Source organism: Tupaia chinensis, unplaced genomic scaffold (assembly GCF_000334495.1).
Source record: "Tupaia chinensis unplaced genomic scaffold, TupChi_1.0 Scaffold000380_1, whole genome shotgun sequence".
Classification (NCBI taxonomy): Eukaryota; Metazoa; Chordata; class Mammalia; order Scandentia; family Tupaiidae; genus Tupaia; species Tupaia belangeri.
This window is the reverse complement of record NW_006159882.1, coordinates 623,247-639,990: the sequence shown is the minus strand read 5'-3', so window position 1 is coordinate 639,990 and position 16,744 is coordinate 623,247. Positions and strand designations below refer to the sequence as shown.

At 36.8% G+C, this 16,744-nt stretch overlaps 1 pseudogene; it reads right to left on the bottom strand.

The window, feature by feature from the left end:
• Window positions 1-851: 851 nt before the first annotated feature.
• LOC102473829 (BRCA2 and CDKN1A-interacting protein pseudogene) lies at window positions 852-1,794 on the bottom strand (annotated as a pseudogene).
• Between the last annotated feature and the right edge of the window lie 14,950 nt (window positions 1,795-16,744).

The window sequence follows — 16,744 nt, the reverse complement described above, 5'->3', positions numbered from 1 at the left end:
ACATGGACTTTCAAAATATGCAAGCAGTGTGCAACAATCAAATCAAGAATAATGCTATATTCATTATTTTCAACAAAGAATACCACATTTGAGATATAGATAGGTATATAGATAGATAGAGATAGAGATATATAATGGGCAATATCTGCTCTTTTCGCTCAGTTGTGGTATGCTGTTCCACAAACCATTTGCTCCATCTCCCTGCATTCCTGTCTGTCAAATGTTTTTTTTTTTTTTTCCAATTTCCTTCTGTCTCCTCACCTCCCATACAGTTGTCTTCTCTACTTCTGTGTTTTCAAATCTTTCCATTATTTCCATGGAGTGCAGACATTAGGTACATATTTAATTCTGTTTTACATAGGCTGGTTTATTTATCTTAGTATCACATCTTCTAGATCTGACCACTTTGTCTCAAATGACATAATCTCACTGTTCTTTATGGCTAAGTAGTATCCCATTGTGTATATGTGCTACATTTTTCTTAACCAAACAAAACAAATTAGATATTATTTTTTAATTTTTTTTATTATCATAACTTTTTATATTACATTTAATCACATATATCTTTAGAGTGTATTATATTTCTTTTTAAAAAAAAATAGAAATTTTTATTGAGTTCTTTAAATTACTACATGTTTTTCTATGTATTGGAAAAGTTTTTAATCAACCATGCATAATTTGACCAAAATTTAAAAACCTGTATTTTATAAATGTGTCACAGACACATGGGACAAAAGTTACTTTTTGTAGAGGACCTCAATCTGAATAAAGTCACGAGTTTTTCAGTAAGTCTTCACTGAATTTTCTGGTAATTCTATAAAGCAAGCCCATCACTACCCACAGGGAATGGGTTAGACAGACAGGTGTTCTTTCAGCTTGTCCATGATTTCGTTCATCCTGTCACCTGGAATCCACATCACAGTTCGCAAAGGCTTCATTGGTACATCATCAAAGGACCATCTGCCTCCAAGACAAGTGTGGCTCTCCTCCTTCACTAAGTAGTTGAAGTTCAGAACTGCCTTCTCACAGAAAAATTCTTCGTCTGCGTTTGCAAACATTAACTCATCTTTCTTTTGGATGTTCCTTTTTTTTTTCTTGGAGTTGTTTATTTCTGCTTCCACAAACATCTTGCTAATCAGAAGGTAAAAGTAGCACTTCCCACATGGTTATTAGTTGTGTGCTTCTGTGAGTTCTTCCTGAAGTTGCTGATGCATGGGCAGAGCGATCTGTGGAGGGACATTGATGACTCTTTCAATGGGGAGAAAGCCTATGGGCTTGGTAGTGTCATTTAAAACCTTGTCCTCCTGCTCAGCCATGCTCTTTCACAGTTCTTCTCACAACAGCTTAGAATCAACTCCTTAATTTGTTCAGCACACTGGGTACCCTTTTTTTCGGTTAAATTTAAAAGGTTTATGAAACCAAAAATTTCGTCTTCATCCATATCATCATCGCTGTCTTCTGAAACATTCGTTTGTTTAATCACACTCCCAATATGGTTCTGCTGAATTAAGAGAGCTGTTAGCTCTGCACTGTTCACAGGAGCCTTTAGAAAAAGCTGCTGCAGTAACTTCTTAATTCCGTCATAATCATTATGTGAGATGGAATAAGCTTCAAAGTCAATATTCACTTCCTCGTCAACAACCTCGTCCTCTTCATCCTCTTCTTCCTCACTGTCTTTGTCACTGCCTTCGTCCTCATCCTCGTCTTCCTCCTCTTTCCCATAGCTCAGGACCGCACCACTGGCGGGGGCAGAACCCCACTCCCCAGGGCTCGCCGCTTGGACCTGGACGCCATGCAGCTGCCCCTAGAGTGTATTATATTTCTTTTTTAGCACGATTACCACACATCAGTCAAGACAAAGACATTACTATCCACATCATTATCAAATAGCTTTTCATCATTTTTTTCAGATTATTATTATTATTCTCATTATTTTTAAATATTTAGTCACTATGTATCATTGAGCTTCTATAAAGAATTTACCAACATGAAACACTTCTCAGATCAGTCCAGTTGACAATACTATATATGTTATCATCAACACGTAATAAACCATTTCTGTGTCCCACCAATGTCATGCCACTCTATTTGTCTTCTTGCTATCCTTCTCTATACTCTTTCCTTTTTTTCTCACCCCCAATACACTATCTTCAGCATCCAAAACTATTTTCACTGCTTTTATGCCCTCCAGTAATTCGATCTCTACCACAAAGTGCAGATAGTCAGTATATATTAAGTGGATTCATACATTATTTTTCATATGCTGGCTTGCTTCACTCAGCAAAAGATCTTCCATATTCGACCACTTTCTATCAAACACCAGGGTCTTTTTTTTTTTTTTTTTTGCTGAATAGTATTCCATAGAGTATATGTACCACACTTTTTCAAGCCATTCATCTGTTTGTGGACGTTTGAGTTAGTTCCATGTCTTAGCAATCAGGAATAATGCTGCAATAAACATCAATGTGCAAGCACTTTTCCAACTGAGCATTCTCTTGTCCTTTGGGAAGATACCCAGAAGTGGGATTGCTGGATCAAATGGTAGTTCTATTTGTAGATCTTTAGGGAACCTCCATATCATTTTCCACAGTGGGTGAACCAGTTTACATTCTCAACAACAGTGTAAGAGAATTCCCCTTTTACCACATCCCTGTTAACACCACTATTTGTACTTTTAATCTTCATCATTCTGACAGGGATTAGATGGTATCTCATTGTGGTTTTAATCTGAATCTCCCTTATGACGAGGAATGTTGAGCATTTCTTCATAAGCTTTTTGGTTGTTCATATGTCTTCCTTAGAGTGATTTTTGTTCGGCTCACTTTTCCATCTTTTAATTGGGTTAGAATTGTTTTGGGGGAAGGGGCGATTAGTTGCTTGAGTTCCCTGTGTATTCTGGTTATCAGTCCCTTGCCTGAGGCATATTTTACAAAAATATTCTCCCATTCTGAGGGTTGTCAATTTATACTAATTACTGTGTCTTTGCTATGCAGAAACTTCTTATTCTGATATAGCCCCACTTGTCTTTTTTAGAGATTATTTCCCATGCTTTGGGAGTCTTATTTAAAAACTTTTTGCCTACCCCAATGTCTCTCAGAGTTTTCCCAGTATTTTCCACCAGTAGTTTTATAGTTTGAGGTCTTAGGTTCAGATATTGATCCATTTTGAGCTGATTTTTGTTAATATTGAAAGATGAGGACTCCATTTTGTCTTTCTGCAGGTGGATACCCAGTTTTTTCAGCACCATTTGCTAAAAAGGTTGTCCTTTTCCCAATGGATTGACTGGTGTCCTTTGTCAAAAATCAGTTGGCTGTATGTTTTGGAGTTTATTTCTGGGGTCTCTATTCTGTTCCATTGGTCTACCTGGTTTATTTCTGGGGGTCTCTATTCTATCCCATTGGTTCACTTGTCTGTTTTTGTGCCAATACTATGTTGTTTTGATTATCACAGCTTTATACTTTATCTTGGGGAAAGGGGGTGACTCTTCTTGCACAGGATTGCTTAGGCAATACAAGATCTTTTATGATTCCAGAAAAATTTCATGATTGTCTTTTCTAGATATGTGAAGAATGTCTATGGTAGTTTTATTGGAATTGCATTAAATAGGTAGATCAATTTGGGTAGAATTATCATTTTGATTATGTTAATTCTTCCAATCCAGGAACATGAGATGTCCTTCCATTTTTTATGTCATGTTCAATATCTTTCTTAAGATATTCATAGTTTTTTTTGTAAAGGTCTTTGACTTCCTTACTTAGGTTTATCCATAGATATCTTATACATTTTGTGGTTATGGTAAAAGGAATTTCTTTCTTCAGCTCTACTTTATTCAACTTGTTGTTTGTATATAGAAATGCTATAGACTTTTGCATGTTGATTTTGTATCCTGCAACTTCATTGTATTCAGTTATTACTTCCAGAAGTTTTTTCATGGAAACCTTTGGGTCTTCTAAGAATGCCATCATGTCATCTGCAAATAAAGGTATTTTCAACTTTCCTTTGCCTATTCGAATGATTTTTACATTATTTTCTTTTCTGATTGCATTGGCTAAGACTTTCAGCACTATATTAAAAAGTAGTGGAGGGCACCAGTAGGTGGCATGGTGGTTAAGGCGCTGGACACTCCCACATAGCTGACTATGGTTTGAGTCCTGGACCTGGTGGCGCTCCGCTCTCTCTCTCTCTCTCTCTCTCTCTCTCTCTCTCTCTCTGTCTTTCTCTGTCAAATTAAAAAGAAATGAATGAATAAATATTTTTTTAAAAAATGCAGTGGAGATAGTGGGCACCCTTGTCTAGTACCAATTTTTAGTGGAAAAGCCTTTAGCTTTTCCCCATTCAGTACAATGTTAGCTATAGGTTTTTCATGTATGCCTTTTATTGTGACCCTTGCATACCAATCTTACTGAGAATTTTAATCATGAAGGGATGTTGTATTTTATCAAATGCTTAATCTGCGTCAATTGAAATGATCATATGGATTTTATCTTTCTTTCTGTTAATATAGTGTATTATATTTATGGGCTTGTGTAAGTTGACCCAACCTTGCATCCCTGGAACAAAACCTACCTGGTCATGAAGAATAATCTTTGTTAGATGTTGAATACAATTTGCAAGTATCTTGTTGAGAATTTTGGGGTCTATATTTATCAGAGATGTTGTTCTGTAGTTTTCCTTTTTTTGTCATGTCTTTATCTGTTTTGGGAATGAGGATGATAAAGGCTTCATAAAATGACTTTGGAAGGTTTCCTTCCTTTTGGATCTTTAGGAATAATTTGAGCAAGATAAAGGTTAACTCTTCCTTTAAAGTTTTGTAGAATTCTGAAGTGAAGCCATCCGGACCTGAGCTTTTCTTTGTAGGGAGGTTATTTATCACTAATTCAATCTCATGGCTTTTTATGGGTCTATTCAGGTTTTTTATGTCCTCCTGATTCAATCTTGGTAGATTATATGCATCCAGGAACTTGTCCATCTCCTCCATATTCTCTTGTTTGTTCGCATATAGTCACTCATAGTATCCTCTAGTGATTTTTTATATTTCTATTTTGTCCGTTGCAATGTTGTCTGATTCATCACGTATTTGATTTATCTGTTTTTTTTCTTTCTTCTTCCTTATCAGTCTAGCTAACAGTGGGTTGACATTGTTAATCCTTTCAAAGAACTATCTTTAGCTTTCATTTATTTACTGTATGATTCATTTATTTTCTATTTCATTTAATTCTGCTTGAATCTTTACGATTTTTTTTTTTTTGGCCTGGGTTTTTTTGGGTTTTGTTGTTGTTGTTTTTCTAATTACCTGAGGCATGATGTTAAGTTGTCTATTTTCCATCCTTCCATATTTTTCTTATGCACACTAATTGTTATGAATTTCCCTCTTGTGACTGATTTTATGGTGTCCCATAGATTGTGGAACCTCATGTACTCATTATCATCTGTTTCTATAAATTTTTTTTTTATTTCAGACTTAATTTCTTCAGTTGTCAAGTCATTCAGAAGTAGGTGGTTTAGTTTCCATGTTTTTGTGTATTTTCAAGGTGTTTCTGGAAATTAATATCAAGTTTAATTTCGTCATGGTCAGAGAAGATGCTGGATATAATTTCTATGCCTTTGAATCTATAAAGGCTTGATTTATGTCCTATCCCATGATCAATCATTGAAAAGGCTCCATGCCAGGGTGAGAAAAATATATATTTTGTGGTCTTAGAGTGGAAAGTTCAATAGATTCCTGTCAAGCCCATTCAATTTGTAGTATCATTTAGGTCCTATATCTCTCTATTTTTTTGTATAGAAGATCTGTCTAAAGGAGATAATGGGGTGTTGAGATCCCCAACAATTACAGTGCTGCACTCTATCTCTCCTTTCAGTTCCAGCATTCTTTCCTTCATGTATTTAGGTCTTCCTGAGTTGGGTACATAGATATTTATAAGCATTATGTCTTCTTGATGAATTAGCCCATTTACTATTATATAATGCCCTTTTTTGTCTCTTACAGTCTTTGTCTTGAAGCCTATTTTATCTGAAATCAGCATCACAACTCCAGCCCTTTTTTTATTTCCATTTGCATGGACTATGTTTTTCCAACCCTTCACTTTTAGTCTATGTATGCCTTTATCCGTAAGGTGCACTTCTTGTAGGCAACAGATAGGGGGTTTCTGTTTGTTTATCCATTCATCCAGTCTGTGTCTCTTAATTAGAAAATTTAATTCATTAATGTTCAGTGTTATTATCAATACTTCCAGACCTGCTCCTAACATTAAGCTAGCCATTTTCTCGGTTGTTTTTGTTCTCTTATAACTGTCTGTCTGACTTTTTAATTTTCCTAGTATAGCACTCCCTTCAGAACCTCTTGAAGAGCTGATCTGAAGTTGGTAAATTCTTTCAGATTTTGTTTGTCCAACAATGTTTTTATCTTCTCTCCCCATGTGAAGGATAAGATTGTTGGGTGTAGTATTTCAGTTTGAAATTGTTCAGCACTTTGACTGTATTTCCCCTTTCTTTCCTTGCCTGCATTGTTTCTGGTGAGAGGTCCGATGTTAGCCTGATGGGATGACCTTTGCAAGTAACTTGATGTTTCCTTCTTGCCAATTTTAGTATCTTGTCTTTGTCTGTGGTTTTGCCCATCTGGTTATGATGTACCTTGGCAAGGATCTTCTTGGGTTGATTCTACTTGAGGTCCTCTGTGTAATTCTTGGGCTGGATATTTTAATGTTTCTCTAGGTTTGAAAAGTTTTCTTCTAGGATTTCATGAAATAAATTATCAATGCCTTTATTATTTTCTTCCACTTATGGGATACCAGTTATTCTAATGATGAGAAGTTTGATGATATGTGATATTTCTTGTATATTATCCTCAATTTTCTTGTTTTTCTTTGTTTTTTTACCTTAGTCTTTTAGATACTTTTTTCTAGGTCAGAGGTTTTTGTCTTCAGCATTCAAGACTCAAGGGACCAGCAGTTAGCGTAATTGGCTATGTTGCTGGACTCCCACATAGTCGACCGCGGTTTGCATCCAGTGGCTTAAACTCATGCCAGGCATGTGTGCATGCGTGCCCAAGATCCCGAGAGGAGAATGGAAGAGAAGGGATTGTGGTGTGGCCATCCCCTCTGGGGGGTGATTTCACGCTTTCTTTCTGTCTGGCGAGCGCCCGTGCCCTATAGCAAAAACCTCTAAAAAAAAAAAAGACTCAATATTCTATATAATCTAATCTACTTTTAATACTTTTGAGGGAAGTTTTAGGTTTTAATTCCTGTATCACATTCTTCATCCCTAACAATTCCGTTTGATTCTTTTTTATGGTGTCTATTTCTTCTTTCAAATCATGAAAGGACCTTCTCATGTCCTGGAGCTCATTGTCTCTTTTCTCTTGCATGTCATTTAGTTTGGTCATTACAAATACTCTAGATTGCTTATCTGCCATTTCCACGACTTCCATTGTGTTGTCTGTGGGCGATGAGAAATTGATGTTTTCCCTTTAGGGAGAGACATTTTGTTGGTTGCTAATATTTCTTGTGCTTCTGCAATTGTTTTTAGTGATCTCTATGTTCTGTCCTAAATTAGTCAAGGTACCTCTGAGCATTCAAAAATGTGCACGAGTAGAAAATTGGTGATCTCTCTTCTGCTCTACCTCCCTGTTTCTCACTGGTCCTGCGTGACCCAAAGTCCCCCTGTTTCTAATGTACAGATGCACCTGAAACTAAGCTGCTGAGCTTCACCTCAGTTGCAAAAAAAAAGACCATGAAGCAAGCAACACACACTGTGCACTATTCAAAAGGCAAAAGGCCTGAGAGTTCTAAGGTGAGTTAAGGGGACGAGCCATGGGTCCTGGCCATTAAGCCCTGCATCCACAGGCAGCCTGGCATCCTGCAAGGCATTCACTTGAACTGGTATTCAGATGGGGCAGTGAGGGGCACAGTTCCTATGTGGTACATTTTTTAATCCAATCCTACTTTGGATGATTCCATGTCTTAGCTATTGTGAATAATGCTGTAATAAACATGGGTGTGCAATCGTCTTTCCAACTGAGTGATTTTATAATTTACTTGGGTAAATACCCAAAAGTGGGATGAGTAGGCCACATGGTAGTTACAATTGTAAATTTTTGAGGCACCTCTATACTGTTTTCCACAATGGTTGTACTAATTTACACTCCTACCAACACAGTAGGAGAGTTCCCTTTCACCACAGACTTGCCAACACTTGTTTTTTTGGTTTTTTTTTTTTTTATTTTTCAAATCAAAGCCATTCTGACTAAGATTAGATGAGGCCTCATTGTGGCTTTGGTTTTCATTACATTATGATAAGATGTGTTGAATATTTTTATATGTTATTAGCCATTTGTATGTCTTGTTTTTTATAATATTCCATGGTGTATATGTGCTATACTTTTTCAATCCATTCATCTGCTCTCAAACATTTGGATCGATTCTGTGTATTAGCAATTACAAATAAAACTGCAATAACATGGATGTGCAAATGTTTTTCTGACCTAAGATTTCCCTATCCTTTTAGTAAATACCCAGGAGTGGAAATGCTAAATCATACAGTAGTTTTGTAGTTTCCTGAGGAACCTCCATATGGTTCTCCACAGTGGCTATTCTAATTTACATTTCCATGACAGTAGGAGAGTTCGCTTTTCATCTCGGCCTTGCCAGAATTTGCCATTCTTTATTTTTTCAATCTTAGTTATTCTGACTGGGTGTACGTGGTATCTCATTGTGGTTTTGATTTGCATTTCCCTTATGATAAGAGATGTCAAACATTTTTTCATATGCCTTTTGGACATTCGTATATCGTCTTTGGTGAGTTGTCTGTTCAGATCATTTTCCCAATTTTAATTGGGTTGATTATTTTTCTGTGGGCCAGCTGCTTGAGTTTCCCATATATCCTGGTTATCGATCCCTTATCTGATATGTAGTTTGAAAATATACTAACCCATTCTGAGAACTGTCTCTTCACTTTATTTTTTTCTTTTGTTGTACAGAAGCTCTTTAACCTAAGATAGCCCCTCTTGTCTATTTTTAGGATCATTGCCTGCACTTTTGAGTTCTTATTTAAGAAGTCTTTGCTTACTCCAATGTTTCCAAGAGTTTCCCCTGTGTTTTCCATAAGTAGTTTTCATGGTTTTGTGTTTAGATCTTTTATCCATTTTGAATTGATTTTTTGTTAGTAATGAGAGATAGAGGTCCAGTTTCATTTTTCTGCAGTTAAATACCCAGTTTTTCCAGCACCGTTTGCTGAAGAAATTTTCTTTTTTCCCAACAGATTACCTTGTGTCTTTTATCACAAATCAGTTAGCTGTATGTTTTGGGGTCTATTACTGGGTTCTCTGTTCTATTCCACTGGTTTACATCACTGTCTTTGTGCCAGTAGCATGCTTTATTGCTTTAACAATGTAATATATTTTGGGGTCAGGAAGTGAGATGTCTGCTACTTTTTTCTTTTTGCACAGTATTACTTTAAGGATATGGGGCCCTTCATAACTACAGAAAAACTTTATGATTTTTTTTCTAATTCTGTGAAGAATATCTCTAGTAATTTGAAAGAGATTGCATTAAATTTATAAATTAATTTGGATAGAATTGACATTTTGATTATATTAATTATTCCAATCGAGGAACTGCTTTCCACTTTGTTGTGTCATTTTAAATTTCATTTTTCAGTTTTTGATAGTTTTCCTTGTAGAGGTCTTTGACTTCTTTGCTTTAGTTTATTCCTACATGTCTTATTTTTTACAACTATTATAAATTGATTTCTTCTATTCTACCTCAATCTGTTCACTATTGGTGTATAGAAATGCTACAGATGTTTGTATGTTGATTTTTGTATCCTGACACTTTATTCATTTATCACTTCCAAAAGATTTTTGTTTTATTTTATTTTTGTTTTTGTGGATTCTTTTGGGTTTTCTGTGTATATAATCACAACATCTGCAAACAGAGATAATTTCTTCTTTTCCTATTTGAATGCCTTTTATTTTAGTCTTGTCTGATTGCATTAGCTAAGTCTTTCAGCAATGTATTAGAAAGCAATGGAGAAAGTGGGCACCTTGCCTTGTTCCAGTTTTTGTAGAAAAGCTTTCAGCTTTTTCCCATTCAATATGATGTTACCTGTGAGTTTCCATATATGACTTTTATTATGTTGAGAAATGTTGCTTCTATGACAATTTTGCTGAGAATCCTAATCATGAAGAAATGTTTTAACAAATGTTTTTTATACATCAATGGATATGAACATATGATTTTTATATTTTCTTCTATTAATGTGATTTATTACATTTATTATTTTGTGTATGTTGAATTAAACTTGCATCCCTGCAATAAAGTCTACCTAGTCTTCGTGCATAATCTTTTTACTGTGTTGTTGGATTCAAATGCTCACATCTTGTTGAGAATTTTTGCACCTATATTAATCAGGGATATTGGATGGTAGTTTTATTTTTTTTTATCATATCCTTGTCTGCTTTTGGGATCTGGATGATGGAGGTTTCATGGAATGAATTTGAAATGGTTACTTCCTTTTGGATCTTTAAAGGGGTCAGCAGGTGGCATAGTGGTTAAGGCACTGAACTCTCACATAGCTGACCACGAATTAAGTCCCTGATATGGCGACTTAAAAATCATGCCTTTTAAGTATGTGTTTATGCCCAAAATTACAGGTAGAAAATGGAGAAGAAAGGATTGTGGAGTGGCCATCCTCTCTTGGAACTTAAAAGGGTGGTGGGTTATCACTTTCTCTCTCACTCTGTTTCTCTCTTGTGACCACACATGCCTTATGGTAAAAAAAAAAAAAAATTTAATGAAAAGTTAAAAAATAAATAAATAAAATTGTTTAAGTGGAATTGGGATTAGCTATTCTTTAAAAGTTTTGTAGAATTTGAAAGTGAAGCATTCAGGACTTGGACTTTTCTTTGTTGGAAGACTATTTCTGATTCAATCTCATTGCTTGTTATTGGCCCATTCAGGCTTTCTATGTCTTTCTGATTTAATCTTGGTAGATTATATGTCCAGAAATTTGTCCATTTCATCTAGGTTTTCTTGTTTGTTTGCATATGATGTTTTGTTAATTTTGTCTGTTGTAACATCACCTATTTCATTGCTAATTTGATCTGGTTCCATTCTCTGTTCTTTTTTTATTCTTATTAATCTAGCCAAGAATTTATCAATTTTGTTTTATTTTCTAAAAAAAAAACTTTTGGTTTCATTTATTTTCTATTTTCTGTGTAGTTCTTTTATTCTGTATTTCATTTATTTCTTCTCTAATCTTTCTTTTTTTTCTCTATTTTTTAGGTTTTTGTTGTTTTTGTTTTATTTTCAGTTCTCTCAGATGTGTTATTAGGTTGTCTATTTACCACCTTTCAGGGGTTTTTTATAGGCACTAATTGGTACAAATATCCTTGTTTTTTCTGTGTCCTATAGGTTCTCAAAACTGGTGTGCTTATTGTCATTAGTTTCAATGAATCTTTTGTTTTCAGTCTTAATTTCTTCAGTGGTTGTAAAGTCACTCAGGAGTAGGTTGTCTCAGTTTCATGTGTTTGTGTACTTTGAGGGTTCTTTCCATAGGTAATTTCATGCTTAATTCCATTGTGATTGGAGAAGATACTGGATATAGTTTCTACACATTTGAATTTGTAAAGGCTTCTTCTGTGCCCAATCATGTGATCAATCTTCAAAAAAAGTTTTATGTGGGGGTGAGAAAAATATGTGTTTTGTGGTTATTAGGTGACAAGTTCTATAGAGGTCTGTCAAGTCCATTTAATTTTATGGTATCACTTAGATCCTGCACCTCTTTATTTATTGTCTAGATGATCTGCACGGAGGAGACAATGGGATGTTAAGATCTCCAGCAATTATTTGTTGCAGTCTTTTTCCTTTAGTCAAGCAGTCTTTTTTTTTCTTTTTTTCACATATTTGAGTGCTCCAGTGTTAGGTGCATAGATATTTTTAAGTGTTATATCCTCTTGGTAGATTAGCCCTTTTAGTATTAGTGTCCTTCTTTGTCTCACAGTTTTTCCTAAAGTCTATTTTGTCCGCTGTTATTATTGTGACTCCATTCTTCTTTCAATTTCCATTCACATGGAATATCTTTTTTGGGGGGGTTGAGGGAAGAGAACGTGTGCATTTGCCAGAAAGAGAGAGACAGAGAGACAGAAAGTGAGAAATCACCCCCCAGGATGGATGGCCACACCGCAATCCCTTCTCCATTCTCCTCTCGGAATCTTGAGCATGCACACACATGCACCTGGTATGAGTTTAAGCCACCGGGTCGGGATTCAAACCCTGGTTCACTACATGGGAGTCCAGCAATATAGCCATTACGCCAACTGCTAGTCTCGTTGCATGGAATATCTTTTTCCAGGCCTTCACTTTCAGTCTATGTATGTCTTTATCAGTGAGGTATATTTCTTGCAAGCAGCGTCTAAGGGTTCTTATGTTGTTTTATATTGGGTTTTGTTTTGTTTTCTATTTTTTTATCTATTCAATAAGTCAATGTCTTTTAATTGGAGAATAATCCATTAAGATTTAACATTATTATCACTATTTGTGGACTTAACCCTATTATTTCATAAATCATTTTCTTGGTTATTTTGTGTTCTTTTATTTTTGTTTATCTCTTTTTAGTTTTCCTGATATATTACTCCTTTCAGTACTTCTTGAAGAGCTGGTCTAGAGTTGGTATATTCTTTCAGTTTTTGATTTATATGAGAATAATTTTATTTTTTCTTCCCTTTTGAAGGTTAATCTTACTAGGTATAGTATTCTTGTTGAAATTGTCTAAGTGTTTTGAATATGTCTTCCAATACTTTCCTTGCTTGCATTGTTTCAGTTGAAAGGTCTTATATTAGTCTAATGGGGTAACCTTTGTAAGTATCTTGATGTTTCTCTCTTGTCATTTTTAGAATCTTGTTTTTTGTCTTTGATTTTTATGAATCTGGTTATAATATGTAATAGTGAGAATCTTCATATGTTGATTTTTTTTGAGAAGTTTTTTTTTTTCTATAAGGCATGTGCGCTCACCAGAAAGACAGAGAAAGAGAGACAGGAAGCAAGAAACACCTCCTTCAGGGGGAATGGCCATGCCGCAATCCCTTCTCTTCCATTCTCCTCTCAGGATCTTGGGCACTCATGCACACGTGCCCAGCATAAGTTTAAGCCACCAGGTCTGGGACTCAAACCGTTGTTGACTACATGGGAGTCCAGCAATATAGCCATTACACTAACTGCTGGTCCACTTATGCTGATTATATTTGACATCCTTTGTATTTCCTGTGTCCAGATATTTGAATGTTTCTCCAGGTTTGGGAAGTTTTCTACAAGTATTTCATGCAATAGATTTTCTATGCCCTTACCAGACTTCACCTTCTGAAATATCAATTATTGAGATAGTTGAGTGTTTAATATCTACTTTAATTACTCATATTTTGTCCTTGTTTTTTGGGGGGAATTTTTCTTTCTTTCTTTGGTGTGTGTGTGTGTGTGTGTGTGTGTGTGTGTGTGTGTGTTTTCTAAGTCGGAAACATTGTCCTCTAGAGGAGAGATTGTATTGTCTTTAGGGTCTAATCTGGTATAATACTTTCAAGGATAGTTTTGTTTTCTTGTATTACAGTGTTCATCTAGAAGTTCTGTTTAATTCTTTTCTATGGTGTCTTTTTATGGTATTCCTCCTTTAAGTCATTAAATAATTTTCTCATTTCCTGGAATTAGTTATCTGTTTTCTCTTGTATCTTATTTGGTTTGATCACTATGGATATTCTGAATTCTTTTTCTGACATTTCTGATATTTCTTTTAGGCTATGACTAATGAGGAGTTGTTGATCTCCCTTGAAGGAGAGATAGTTACTTCTTTTTTCATGTGCTTGTATACTGGTTTTTAGTCATCTGATGAACTTGCATGCTTCATTCTACTTTTTTTTTGGAGTGAATTCTGTAGCATCAGGGGAAAGAACAGCTCCTCTTCCTGGGTGTATTGTTGGTAGAGGCTGCATCTTCCATCAGAACAGTGTGTATGTAGCCAGTTCAAATGTGCGGTTCCTCTATCAACCACTCAGGACCAGATGAACTGGGGCTGGGATGTAGATATGTAACTAAACAAAGCAGAACTCACATATGGGCTCATGAGCAGAGGGGGTCAAAATGTGTGAGTAGGCAGTTCAGAGATGTCCTCCTTCTGCAGCTCTCCTGCTTGCTCCCTCCTGCTCCAGTAGGTGGGACCTGAAAACCCAATAATGACAATGTAGGATGGAGGGGGGGGGGGGGGGGCAACACACCCGGGTGGTCAAAATGCATGAACACGCACTCCAGAGCTGCCGGTCTTCTGCAGCTCTCCAGCTTACTACCTCCTGCTTTAGCACTAGAACTCAGAAGGCCAGCTTTAGATTTTTGTATGTTGATGTCATATCTTTTTTTTTTTTTGGAGAGGTTTTTTTTTTTTTTCGCTATAGGGTGCGTGCGCTCGCCAGACAGACAGAGAGAGACATAGAGACAGAAAGCGAGAAATCACCCCCCAGGGGGGATGGTCACGCCGCAATCCCTTCTCCTCCATTCTCCTCTCGGGATCTTGGGCACGTACGCACACGCGCCCGGCGTGAGTTTTAAGCCACCGGGTCCGGGACGTGAACCGCGGTCGACTACGTGGGAGTCCAGCGACATAGCCATTACGCTAACTGCTGGTTCCCTTGATGTCATATCTTGAGATTTTACTAAATTCATTTATTATTTCTAAGAGTTTTTTCTTATTTTTTTTTTTTTTGGATTTTTCTGTTTACAATTATACCATGTGCAAATAAGACAATTTCACTTCTTTCTTTCCTATTCAATTTTTTTTTCTTTTATTTATTTCACTCTCTCATCTGATTGTGTTGGCTAAGACTTTCATTACTATATTGAAAAGGAGTGGTGAAAGTGGACCACTTTGCCTTGCCTCAGTTTTTAGTGAGAAATCTTTCAGCTTTTCCCCGTTCTGTATGATGTTACCTATGGGTTTGTCATATATGACTTTTATTGTATTGAGAAATGTACCATCTACATCTATTTTTGTTTAGAGTCTTAAACCGGAAGTTATGTTGTATTTTACCAAATGTTTTTTCTGCATCCATTTATATAATCATATGATTTTATCTTTCCTTCTGTTTCACTTACTGTTTTGCATATGTGGAGCCATTTTTTGCATCACTGGATAGTCTTGCTGGGTATAGTGTTCTGGGCTGAAATTGTTTTTGTTTCAAAATTTTGAACATTTTTTTTCATTCCCTCCTTGTCTGCAAGGTCTGATGAGAAGTCTGAGATTAAGACTGATGGCATATCCTTTATAAGTAAGTTGATGCTTTTCTCTTGATTTTTTAAATTATCTTTGTCTTTAACTTTTGCCAGTTTTACAATAATATGATTTGCAGAGGATATTCTTATATTGATTCTACTTGGTGTCCTTTGTATTTCCTGGATGTGGATTTCTGTATGTTTTTCTAGATTTAGAAAGTTTTTAGATAGTATTTAATGAAACAAATCTTCTATGCCTTTACCCTTCTCTTCACTTTCTGGAAGTGAAGCCTTTTAGACCCAAACCAGGCTTGTGTACCTGCCTGTAAATTTTGGGAGCCTCCAAACCTGAAGTCAGGCCTGGCAAGTTTGTCCAGAAGGAGCCAGAGGCAAGTCTGTCTGTGAGATCCAAGGGGCAGGTCCAATGCAGCCCCCAGGAAATGCATGGGGTGAGATGACTCTCAAGGTCTGGATGTGGCTCTATGAAAGTGATCTGGGAGATGCAGGAGGCAGGTCCAATATACTTGTACCACAGAGTCTTATGGGACTGCCTGTCCTTTCCAGGGACAGGTCAACCCCTAAGACCTGGATATGGCCCCTGGCAAAGGTTGTCCAAGAGGGACCAACAGCCAGCTGACCCTTTATTATCCAAATGGAAAGTATATACTTGCCTGTAATTCTGTGGGTGAGTCAGTTGTTTGAATCCAAATGTAGCCTGGCAAAGTTGTCCAGGAGAGGCTAGGGGCTAGTTATGCCTTTCAGATCCAAGAAGGGGTTGTGTACTTGCATGTCATTTCCTGAGATGAACCTGAGTATGGCCTGGCAAGTTCATCAAGTAGGAGCCAGAGGTAAGCCTCTCTGTGAGACCCAAGAAGCAAATTCTGTGCAGCCTGCTTGAAATGTTCAGGAGCATGGTTACCCACAAGGCTGGAATGTGTGTACCCAGTCTACATGAGTCCATGGAATCTGTCAGACCTGTCTGTCCTTTCTGGGGACAGATGAGCCCCTAAAACACAGTTATGACCCTGGAAAATATGACCCAGGAGAGGCTAGATGTTGGCTGTGCCTTTCTGATCCAAGCAGGGCTTTATGTACCCACCCACAATTTCTGAGTGGGTGTCAGCCTTGTAGATCCAAATGTGGTCCATGCAAGGTGTTCTTGGAGATGCCAGAGGCCATCTATGCCTTTAAGATCCAAGTAGGGCTTGTGAACCTGCCCACAATTTCCTGAAATGAGGCAGCCTGCCAAATATGAGTGCACCTGTAAGGTTTGTCCAGGAGGGCTGGAGGCAAGACTTTCTACAAGAGCTAAGAAGCTGGTTCTTTGTGGCTTGCATGGAATACCTGGTGGTGAGGGGCGAGACTGAATACCTGAATGTGGCCCCAGGAAAATTGCTCAAGAGTAGCCAAAGGCAAGCTTCTCTATGTTACCTTCTCCAGAGATGGTAACTTATAAAGCACTGGGATTCAAAGAGGCTGATCCAATTTGAGCAGAT